Source organism: Oreochromis niloticus, unplaced genomic scaffold (assembly GCF_001858045.2).
Source record: "Oreochromis niloticus isolate F11D_XX unplaced genomic scaffold, O_niloticus_UMD_NMBU tig00007743_pilon, whole genome shotgun sequence".
In the NCBI taxonomy this organism is placed as follows: Eukaryota; Metazoa; Chordata; class Actinopteri; order Cichliformes; family Cichlidae; genus Oreochromis; species Oreochromis niloticus.
The window spans coordinates 208,914-219,163 of record NW_020328741.1 but is presented as its reverse complement, the minus strand read 5'-3'; the positions used below and the strand labels follow the sequence as shown (position 1 = coordinate 219,163).

The 10,250-nt window shown below is 40.9% G+C and overlaps 1 long non-coding RNA gene across 1 annotated transcript; it reads right to left on the bottom strand.

The window, feature by feature from the left end:
• Positions 1 to 214: 214 nt before the first annotated feature.
• On the bottom strand, positions 215 to 6,668 carry LOC109199956 (uncharacterized). Its single transcript, XR_002060200.2, has 2 exons — positions 6,618 to 6,668; positions 215 to 314 (listed from the first exon to the last, which is right to left on the bottom strand). It is a non-coding gene; the product is annotated as an uncharacterized LOC109199956 (long non-coding RNA).
• Between the last annotated feature and the right edge of the window lie 3,582 nt (positions 6,669 to 10,250).

Below are 10,250 nucleotides of genomic sequence, written 5' to 3'. Positions count from 1 at the left end.
TTTCTATATTCTATTCCAGTGTCCTAAAAAAAGAGTTCTTTGTCTTTAAACGTCGTTAATGTTGCAGTCCTTAAAGGCATTCACGTGCGTTTTCTGCCACCTGCTGCGATGGCTCTTGATAAAACTTAAATATGTGGGATGATCTTGGACAGTTTAAAGTGGGCCTCTGTTCCTGTAAAGTAGATTGTGGTAAGGACCCGACACGCACACTGGATTTCATTCACTATAGGTTAGTTTTATTTTCGTTCTGATGTTCCAGCAATAGTCACACAGGAACAGCTGCTTCTTCCTCCCAGTCTCCGTCCCCGTCATCACTATTTAAAAATAGAGAGAAGAACAGGATCACCTTGAGCAGTCCCACTCGCCCTCTCAGCCACACCTCGGCACCGCCCTGAGAGCTCACTGTAACACCCCTCTGCTGCAGCAGGCCGGAGACCACACCCCTGCCACATAGATCATCCCCATCTCCAGCTGCCTCCCTCTTCCCGCTCCACCACAATCACCCACAGATGCAGGGCCTTGGGGTAGGGGTGTGTCACCAGGGTGCAGAGGAGACATCCCCCCCCTCTGTCCCCTTCTGGCTGCCTCTGCCTCAATTTTATCCCACAACTTAGACATTCACATTACTCACACTCTCATTACACATACATATAGGATCTTGGGGGTGGGCACGCTACACGGATTCCAAATTACCATCAGGGTGTACACCTCACCCCTGGCGTCGTTGCCCACCTCTCAATTTTAAATACACGTAGACATTGAGGGCTAGCAGGAGGGGCTATACGCTTACCTGCTGCTCTGGCAGGTAGCTCCATGCCCTCCTGGGTTTTAAATGCACCTTAGAACACACATACATCAACACTACATATGAGCGGGTGGAGGGAGGTTTGGAGTCTTCCTACACCCCGTTCTCTGCGGCCTGCTGGAGCGGGGGGGCTAGGAGGAGGAGTTGGCCGTCCGACTGGGGTCTGGAATGTGGGGCCTCCCTGCTGCTGCGGAGTCGGGGCAGTCTGCTTCTCCCCACCGCAGGGAAAAGGGTAACATCACCTGGGTCTGGGCGCAGTTTCCCCCTCCAGGGGCAAGGGTACCTAGACCCGGGGCTTAGAGTACGCTTGGGGAGTGTGATTGTGTGTACAGCGTCTCTTTATGTCCGTCTCCACGTTGGGTGAGTGTTGAGTAATTGTATATGAGAGCATGAGGGTGGGAATAGATGTTTGTATCTGTGTGTGCCTGTTTGTCTGTGTCTTTATGTCAGGTTGGGTATCAGACGCCACCTCTCTGGGGACATCTCAGGCCCTCCAAGGTTTGGAGGCCCATCTCCCCCCACCACTTCCCCTGCCGGTGGCAGACGCCCTCAGACATCGGTGCGTTGGTGGTTCTTTGTGTCCGGGGGTGGGCGCCCAGGTACCCACCGGCTCACTCCTTGGCGGCTGCTTATCGGGGCCTGGAGCCTGGGGCTCGCTCGGGCCACTTCGGGGATGGGGTGCCCTCGGCCTCTCGGCCCGGGGCTCGGTCACTCAGGCACAGCTGGCTGCCGGCGGAGCTCACGGGCACGTCACTGCAACCCCCCCGGCTTCTGCTCCGCGGCTGCTGAGTGACCCCTCATCTGGGACTCTCCTCAGCTCTTTCTGGGATAGTGGCGCGGCTGCCCCTCTGTTGGTCTTCCTTGGTCTCTTGTGTTCTGGGGGCCTCTGGATGTCTGGAGTTTTGATCTCCTCCATACCTGCTTCATGCCCTGGAGGACGGGGCAGTGGCCCCCCACACCCTCTAGCAGATCATTACATGAAGGAACCTTTTAAAAACAAGCGCGTTCATGCTCACAGGTGCACACACGGGTGATCACACACACAAACTACACCCTTTTTGGCTCCTACCTCAAAGCACACTGTGCGCTGTCGATCTCACGTGCTGCACAATAATGTTTAATATTTAGTATTTACTGTCATATTCCCATATATCATTGTGATGTTGTTTATTACTCTCGTTTTCTTCTGCTTGCTTTCTTTTTTTCTTTCTCAACAGGTGATCCAGGTGATCGATATATGTATTTTTTGTCTGCTTATTCTGTTGGTTTTTGGTTTTTGCCCTTTCCCCCCGTCCCTCTTCTCAGCTGTTTTTCTTTCCCTCTTTCTTTCTCCCCTTTCTTTCCACCAGTCAAGTCTGTCCCGTATTCAGCAAGTGAAAATAAAATAAACAATAAAAGGTGAATCAGATGGACCATTACGGCAAGGCTGGGATGGTCCATTTGGTAAAGTAAATCCGTTGGGCATCTTTCTTCGCCTTTAGACAATAATTCTGATGGCAAAAGAACCAAATGGGACAGGTTAAAAAAAAAAAAAAGAAAAAAAAAAGAAAGAGCAGCTCACAGATCAGTGGGAAGTCACATCAGGAGAACATTAAGTATTTGTAGCATGTGATTCCCTTGTGTTTTCAGTCTGTGAAACAGCTGTTTGTCCCTTCACCAGGCAGGTAAGATCAGCAAAACTGCACCATAGGATGGTTTATACCTAAGATTTTTTTAAAAATATATTATTAACATAACAAGAGGAAACATAGATTTGATTCTTTATTTATTCATTTCTTTTATTTTCTTTCATTTTCTCTTAAGCTCAAAGGCTGTTTTTATTTCCACAGTGATGGCAGCAGCAGCGTTCAGGAGCAGAGGACTGGCTGGTGTCAGAAACACCAACGTTTTAATCCTCATCTTTCTGCTGTCCCTGGTTTATGTCACAAATTCACTGATGAAAGTAAGAACAAAGTCACTGCTGAATTAACTGTTGCTGAAGGTACTTCTATGAAACATTTATTTGCAAATGTAAAACTACAGTCACTATGTAACTCATTATAAGCATATCAGAGTTTAAATGGACGCATCCTGTTTTTGTAAATTTAAAAAAATTCTGACAAGTTTCTTAGAACAACTTAGGAAATCAGAAAAAGCAAAAGCAGCCAGAAGGAAGGCGGGTCAGTCAGTTTCATCTCTATTGCATGTTATCAGTCAAATTTGGTCATGTAGGAAACAACAAATGCGTATGAGTCATGTCAGTGCACACTAAGAGAACTGCAACTCAGTCTGACTGTAGAAGTAAGTTTGACTTATATCCCCATTAAGTTATTCATATGTAACTTTATTAAATTAATTTGGTACATGTTGTGGTAAACAGAGAATGTCTTTTGCTTTTCTGAAATTGCCCAATAATTCATTAATGTTCGATTATATTTTAAAACATTATACATGTGTATGTCATTTGTATGTAACTGTATCATGTGAAGATTTTCTCTTGCGCTTCTTCGTCAAGCCCTAAAGTTAAAATAAATCAGAGCTGATGCTTCTTGTACAAACTGTAGCATCCTCCCCCGCCCACTTACAATGGAGACGATGACTGTCTTTCTTTGCTTCCTAACTTTTCTTGAATTGTTCTTGAAATTAACAATTCTGAAGTTTATGGATTTTATAAAATATAAAACTGCAAAAATTATGTACAAAGCCAGACACAGTACCAGGAAATGTACAGAGGATGAATTGAGGGGAAAATTAAATATGAAGACCAATGTTCCCTCTAATTTTTCATGTGTCTGAGCGAACACACAAACTCCCTGAGCGATCCCTTGGACCACTGTGAGCGACATCAGACGTGTGCACTGTGGTCACGCCAGCATCTAATCCATCCAAGTTACATGGTTTATTACAATAATCAAATTACAGCATTTACATTTATGTTAGACTACTTTTAATTAACTGCTTTAGCCCACTTACAATGAAAATTTAAAAAAATCTTGTTCATGACCTGTGTAGTATATTAACACTATTGGAAGTAAAAATAACTTGAACTCCAATTTTGAAAACACAACTTTTTCTTTTCTTTCTTCATAAAGCTCTGACTTGTATTATGAGTCTGAGTCTGTGGTCTGGGAGAGTCCTGTAACTCTCTGTCTGCAAAATACAGTATATAATGACCAATGCTGGGCAATTAATTATATAGTTACTACTTCAAAAAAGTAACTCAGTTTGGCAAACAACAAAGGTTTTTGCAGCTATTTATTTTTTTTAATGCAGCCAAGGCGTTTTTAAATAAACATTTCAAACTATTTACAGAACAATCAGCTGTTCTGCATCAAATCTGATGCCACACAAATTATTTGTGCCACTCCAAAAAATAATTTCTGTCCACTATGAGATCAAGGAGAACAACAGCCTGATACCTGCAGGCCTGACAACAGGAGATGTATCACTCCTGTAACACCTGTAACATTCACCAGCCGCCTCAATGTTCTGACACACACACCAACAAAACTATTGACTACACTACACACTAACTACACACTAACTACACACTAACTACACACTAACTACACAAGATTTGCGCTAAACGTCTCAAATCTCTCACATCTCAGAACACCGCCGTCACTCCTAAAACTTCACCCCGTTTCTTAACAACTAGATGCCACGTTGCCATATCATTTTTTGATTGGTCGACACGGTACTTTTTTCGACCAATAGGAAAGGGTGGGGGGTTTTTTGGTGTTGTTTTTGCTCACAGGCGGAGAGTGCTTTCGAGCGTTTTCCTTATAAAACGCCGTTTTTACCGTTTCTTCCTGCAGTAAATATAAACAACGATAGTATTCAGGAAGAAAACCAAACATTGCAAATATTTTTTATCATAACTCTGATTTTACGTGGCCCATCAACACAATTTAAAAACTGGTATAAAGTCCACACTTTTCCGTCAATTGTTCCGTCTGTCCTGCTCACATCTCCAATGGTTGTACACGTTGTCATTAATGTGGCTTCACTGCACATCAGCCACGCCGCTTTGCTAGCTAAAACACCGGTGTCGGCACATAGGACGCTGTCATAGCCTGTCAACGACGTTGATTGGCTGCGTGTATACGAATGTGAATCGCATTATTGGCTGGACTATAGGATAAGGTGGCATCGTTCTAATCCCATACAGGAGCAGCCAGTCACTTACTGACTAACACTGCAAAACAGAATTCTTAAAGTTTTAATTTTAATTTCAATTCAGGTTAGATTTGTTTTGTGCGCAACGCAGATTTTCTGTGCGCAGAGACCGTGCCAGCAGTGCGCAATTGCGCACGTGCGCAGCTTAGAGGGAACATTGATGAAGACTCTTAAAGCACGGACAAGGGTTAAAACCTTTTGTTTTACCATTTGTGAGGTAAAACTGTGGAACAGTTTTCCTGTGGACCTACAGCAATGTTCAAGCATTAGTCAGTTCACAAAGATGTTTCAAAAACTGCTTTTGGAAGAAAATGAAAGTAATAAAGTTGTAGACTTTTAGTCAAGACCGCCTAAACCAAGACCAAGACAATACCAAGATTAGAGGGTATCGAGACCAAGACAAGACAAGCCCAAGACCAAGACAGAGACAAAAAGGTCTTTAAACTGCAGCCAGATGCTGCTTTGTTTACAGGTGTCAGGCATATTTATGTGTTTTTGCGATGCACTCGCACAGCCCTCCTCACCGCTGTCTACTGTCTCACTCACTTACTGAGAGGACAGACGCACGCTCCACTTGACTGCAAAGCAGATAATGCTATTAGAAATTGAAATAAAGTAGAAAAACTTACTTTTTGGCATACAAATTACTTTTTTTCGTGTTATATTGTCTGTGTTTGACAAAATGTGCTGATTTTTCACATGTGACAGCAGAACTGAATTGGGCATGTGTTACGGGCCCCAGGAATGGTGCCACAATAACAAAGAAGAAATCCCTGCAAATACAGGTAAAGTTCAGGAGCAATGAAGACACAGCGCACTCGGTTTGCCTCTCAGATTGCATCTCTTATTCAAGTTTCAATAAACATGAACAACATTAACAATATACATGTGTGCATGACTCTTTCAGTCCCAGTGTCCATATCTGTCCATTTTCCCAAAGTCACAAGTAGAAAAATAAACGGATTCACACTCTACACTTCCCACTACTTTACATGTGCTTCATGTGATCGCTCAGTCAAAGCAAAACAAAAGTACACACCTGCTCTTGCTTAAGCAATTGAAAGCCACTGTAATCTACAATGAATTTACAGCAATATACAACTGTATTTAAAGCAAACCACACTCTTATCCGGTTGAAATTAAAGTGGACAACTGTACCGGTTCTGAATACTGAAATTGAGCAAAAATAAACACACATTTATAGCACACTGAAGATGAAACTCACTTTTGCATAACATGGGCAACTTCCTTCCACTTCACATGTCATCAACACCCATAAATTAAACAGCTTTATACTTTTCCAAACCTCAATAACACTTTGACAATAAAACATCTTTGTATCATAAACTTTATATAAAATAGTAAAGTGTGCGGGAGTACCAACCTTCATAATGAAAAGAAAATAAGTCTATATGAATGACCTTCCTACAAGACAATGCTCTGGGCGCTAACGACCCACCATAACCAAACATTACCGCAAAGTTTCTGCTAGTGGCCTGCGCAGCCTGACCCCGCTGTCTCACACTGATGCGGGTCAAACGTGCGGCTGTGCCCATAAGTGTTACAGGTACTGTCTTACTTCTTTACAACTTAGCATGGAGATAAAACATTGCTATGTAACAAACAGTGGTAGTATTTTTTACCAGGTACTAACCTGCAAATACAGGTAAAGTTCAGGAGCAATGAAGACACAGCGCACTCGGTTTGCCTCTCAGATTGCATCTGAAAAGTGGGCGGAAGTCCATCCCCCTAAAGCAACTGGGTTGCACCTGCCTTGAAATAATAGTTCCACCTGAGGTGTTGCTCCATTTTTTTGCACCTTCTGTACAGTTCATGTGACAAAATAATAGACTGGTTAAATTGGTCATGTTACCAAAGTCATTTTGAATGTTAATAGCCACAGAAATTAACTGATAAACAAATTAAATAAATTAAATTAAATGATTAACACAAAAGTGGCCATGCATTTTGGGTGTGCCACACATGCACAGGATGAGTCACATCATTTGAAACTTATCCCTGATTGGAGAAATTGGAAGTGTTACAACTGACCCACGATACAACTATCCCCGGTCTCCCCTATTATGTCTGTGTTAAATGTACAAGTTGTGGCCATTTTCACAAGATTTGATTGTTTAAAATTCACATGGACAAAGTAAGGATTCTGGGGGACACGAGGTGTGCTCCAGCAAATATTTCCTCTGTGGTCCCATTAAAGATGGATTTAAACATGAAGAGTGTGAGATGGCAAAAGCAAAGACATTCTGTACTTAATCAGAAGTACAGATATTAGTGGCAAAACCACTCCAGTAAAAGTAGCTCTTTGGAGTAATTTTCTACCAGCTATTTTTGTCCAAAGCTAATTGAACCTTGTGCTATATTAATGTATCATTAAAGTAACATTAATACATAAGAAAATTACCTTTACTTCTTTAAATTTTAATTCTCATAAATATACTCAGCTTGAATCAGTTTGGTAGAACATGAGCAGAGAAAAAGACGAAAGATTTTAAAATATCTCTACATTGTAGAGAGCGACTCTAAACAGAAAATGAGTAAGGAACGGGTTAAAGTGGGATTCAGCAGGTGGGGGAACTCTAACATTGGTTGTAGTGGCTCAACAAGAGGTTAAGAATCACAATTTCTTTTCAAAGCTTCAGTAAATTTTCTTTGTGTCCAGGCTGTGATCAGCTGATCTGGGCTGCTGGTGCTTTGAGGTTTACTGCTCTTTGTGGATTTACACACCTGAATTTAACAAGATATGAGCAGGTGTTTTATGAGTTATCCTGGCTGATTTCCATCATCTACGCTGACAGCACACTATTTGTCTCGTGTTTATACTAAACAGTATAATCGGTATTCAGTGAATAAATCTAAGCATCATCAGCTTCACTTCAAAATCATCTCAGCTGCACTTGATGTGACCCAACTTTCACCATGAGCACCACAGCCACTGTGCACCAGTCACACACACTGCTTTATTTTAAACTACGAGCTGCAGGTCAGTTTATCCTGTACTGATCTATAGATTATTTTCATGCAACCTTTATAATTAGTGTAGTTTAGTTTGTTTTGCAGCACTTTTCAATACAGATCCAATATGTGATTTTAAAACGTGAGGACTTACATTTCATCTTTAAATTTCCAGTTTATCAAATCCCACTCAGCAGTCCTTACCTTTAAATCTAACCTCTCTCCTCTCCTGTCTTTCTTATCTTTCTCCATCTCTGAGTGAAGTTAGCTCTCTTTCTTTTCTCTCCCTGTGAAAAACCGCAGCTGGACCTTTCGCTAGCGGCACACTGCACACAAAGATTGTGTTTGCTGATGTTTGTTGAGCTGATGGAAGCGTTGCATCTGAAATGACCTGCTACTTAAAATCATTGCCTTCTTTATCCTCCTCTCACTCCTCTTTTGTAGTGCTGGCTAGATGCTGAAGTACAGCAACCACCTGTTGTTCTGCACCCTTTACTAAGGCACACGAGTTTGCCTTTTTGACTCTTTTTATGCTAAAGGGAGCAGTTGAAAGACGAAGTTTTTCATTTTATTTTTAATCTGAGTCTGTTAATGTTTTCAGAAACTTACATTCTCTTTCGGCTGCCACACTGAAAGATTCATGCAAGTACAACTAACAACTTGGAAACACTGACAGCCTTAACTGTATCTCTGTGTTCAAACATGTTAGCAACTCTTTCCCAGATCACAGTGGTGGAGAACTATAGCCAGCTCAGGCTCATTTGGTGTTTCACTTATTGTACTAAAAACTGTGTTTAAACTATTAAATTAAACTCTGTACACACATTCTAGGGAGTTTTGGGTAAGACCATCTATGAATGCTGTTATAATTACAAGAAATTAAAAACACTGAATTCAATGTTAAAATATAAAATAATAATGTTTTTGGTAAAATTTTAGAATTCCTTAAAAGTAATACAATATGTTTAATAGGTTTAAAAGAGCATTTGCATTATATATGGTTCATTTTTACAAGTATGCTGCTTTACTGTGAAGAGGGAAGTGAATGTGGTTGTGATCAGTACCTGGATTGAGAGAAGTTGTGATGGAAAGTACAAGAAGTTTGTGCATATGTAAGTCTGTATGTATGAACTGGACCGTCTCTTCGACAGTCTTTGTTGATGTGCATATTTTGCACACTGCCTGTGAGAAGCTGGGGACATTTCTGCTCCAAACCACCGTTCAGCTGCTCACTTTTGTTTTAGAGCCCGCGCCATCTTGGACATCTCTGCTGATCACTCTGCATTCCTTCACACATAACTGTTTATGTACAGAAAACATGCCCTCCACCCTTTGGAAACATGTGACTACAGAGCCGATAAAAGCAGTATAAAAACATTTGACATTGAAAAGACATCCACAATGACCACATTTGGACTATAAATAGCCGGTACACGGAGGTCCTATGGATGTCAACATTAGACGTTCCGTAGACACACCGCTTGGCGTTTCAGTGAATCAAAACTGTACGTCCAAAAATGAAATATTTTTATTTATATTTGTCACCCCGATGTCACTGTGCACAGTAGATCCTAACAAATGACTGTAGAAAAATGCTTCAGTGTGAATGATATCAAGCTTTACCATTCTTTTGTATGATCATGGTTTACACTTAAATGTTACTCTAATGATATAGGCCTACACTAAGATTAATCAGTTAACTATCAACAAATGTATGAAAATATGACCATAAATTGTGTTTTATCATTTGTTAATCATTGAAGTTGTAAATGGGTTTATGATACAGTATCGATTAAAACTGAGAAAAAAACATGAATCACTTGCGTTAAATAGAATGTGTATTAATAGAACAGAATAGAATAGTATGTTTTTGTCTTTATTGCACATATACAATGAAACTGTGGTTTGTTTGTTTTTGCTTATTTTTTAAAGAACAGAATAGAAACAATATTTACTAAACAAAGAACATGTCAAGGTGAGCTGTATGAGAGGCAAGAATGGACCAAAAGTGCAGGAAAGCCCAAAACAATAACTCTTCTCACATGACACACAAAAAAGGAACACAGCTGAGTTGGAGAACAAAACAAAGGCAAGGGAAGATTGAGACAATATATAAGACACACAAACAGCCAACAGGTGAGAGGACAGCTGAAACTAAAATAAAGAAAGAGGGGAAGTAGAATTAAACACAAAGCACACAAGACAAGAAACTTTCAAAATAACACAGGAAATAGCTAAGACTGAAACCTGGACTAAGACACATAAACTTGACAAGAGAGACAAGAGAGAAGGAACAGAACGGAAACATAAAAGG